This window comes from Muscardinus avellanarius (assembly GCF_963383645.1).
Source record: "Muscardinus avellanarius genome assembly, chromosome: 15".
Taxonomy (NCBI): domain Eukaryota; kingdom Metazoa; phylum Chordata; class Mammalia; order Rodentia; family Gliridae; genus Muscardinus; species Muscardinus avellanarius.
Genome location: NC_137801.1, coordinates 32,292,250 through 32,294,097, shown reverse-complemented (window position 1 = coordinate 32,294,097; position 1,848 = coordinate 32,292,250).

Below are 1,848 nucleotides of genomic sequence, written 5' to 3'. Positions count from 1 at the left end.
CATGCACAGCTCAACATGCAATGAGTTGGCCATGAATGTGGATGACTGTTGTGCTGGGAAATGCAGAGGGCCAAATTAGGGACAGTGAGGCGGGTCTTAGGGGAAAATGCTGGTTAACTCTTTGATCTAGGGCATGAGAAACAGTAGTGTAGAGAAGGGCCAAGTCATTGCAGGTTTCTCAGCACACTCACTGAAGAGGTCTGTTCTTTTTGTCCCACAGGACGAAGCCCTGGATATGGTGCTATTGGAGTCACTGCTCAAAGGCTCCCCTGACTGGAGCAGCAGCCAAGACAGGACCAGGGAGAGGGGTCAGGTTCTATGTGCAAATGGTCAGAGGGACCATGGAGCTCTACCCTTCTTGTTATTGAAGTCTAGAGTTCCTTTAAAAAAGGATCAATGGAGCGGGGCATGGTGGTGCAGGCCTATAACCCCAGTACTTGGGAGGCTGAGACAGGAGGATCACAGGTTCAAGGCCAGCCTTGGCAATGTAGCAAGACTCTCAGCTACCTCCTAGTGAAATCCTGTTTCGAAATAAAAAATAAAAAGCCGGGCGTGGTGGCGCACGCTTGTAATCCCAGCATTCAGGAGGCTGAGACCGGAGGATTGCGGTTTGCAGACAGCCTCAGCTACTTAGTGAGGCCGTCTGTAACTTAGTGAGACCCTGTTTCAAAGTAAAGAGTAGAAAATAGGGCAGAGGGTATAGCTTGAAGGTAGAATGAGAATGCCCCTGGGTTCCATCCCCAGACCCACAAAAATAAAACTAACTAAATAAAATAAAAATAAATAAATAAATAAAAAGGGCTGGGAGTTTAGCTTGGAGGTATAGAGCTCCAGGATTCAATCCCTAGTATTACACACACACACACACACACACACACACACACACACACACACAAAATAAAATGAAATAGAAAGAATTAAGGGAGCTGGATGTGGTGGGGCACATCTGTAATCCCAGTATTTGGTAGGCTGAGACAGGAGGTTCAAATCCAGCATGTGGTAATTTAGCAAAACCTTGTTTCAAAATAAAAAAAAATAAGCCAGGTGTGGTGGTGCATGCTTGTAATTCCAGCATTTGGGAGGCCAAGACAGGAGAATCACTGTTTGCAGACAGCCTCAGCTACTTAGTGAGGCCCTTTGCAACTCAGTGAGACCCTGTTTTAAAATACAGAATAAGGGCCAAGTGTGGCGCATGCTTGTAATCCCAGAGCTTGGGAGGCTAAGACAGGATGATTGCAGGTTCGAAGCCAGCCTCAGCTACTGAGTGAGGCTCTCAGCAACTTAGTGAGACCCTGTTTCTATTTTTCTTTTTCTTTCTTTCTTCTTTTTTTTTCAGGTGGTACTGGGGTTCCTGGAAGCCCTTCTACCTTAGGGCTACACTCCCAGACCGTGTGTGTGTGTGTGTGTGTGTGTGTGTGTGTGTGTGTGTGTGTGTGTGTATATATATATATATATATATATATATATATATATATATATATATATTTTTTTTTTTTTTTAAACAGAGTCTCTTAAACCAGCAAGGCTGGCTTCGAACCTGCGTGATCCTCCTGTCTTCGCCTCCCAAGTGCGGGGATTACAAGCGTGCGCCACCACATCCAGCTGTTAGACCCTGTTTCTAAATAAAATATAAAAATAGGTCTGGGAGTGAAGCCTGGAGGTAGAAAATCCCCTGGGTTCCACCCCCAGTATCACAAAAATAAAATAAAGAATAAAAAATCGGGCTGGGGGTGTAGCTTGGAGATAGAATGCCCTTGGGTTCCATCCCCAGTAAAAAATAAAATTAAAATTAAAAAAAATAAAAATAAAAATAAATAAAAATAAAACAAGGCTGAGAGTATATCAGAG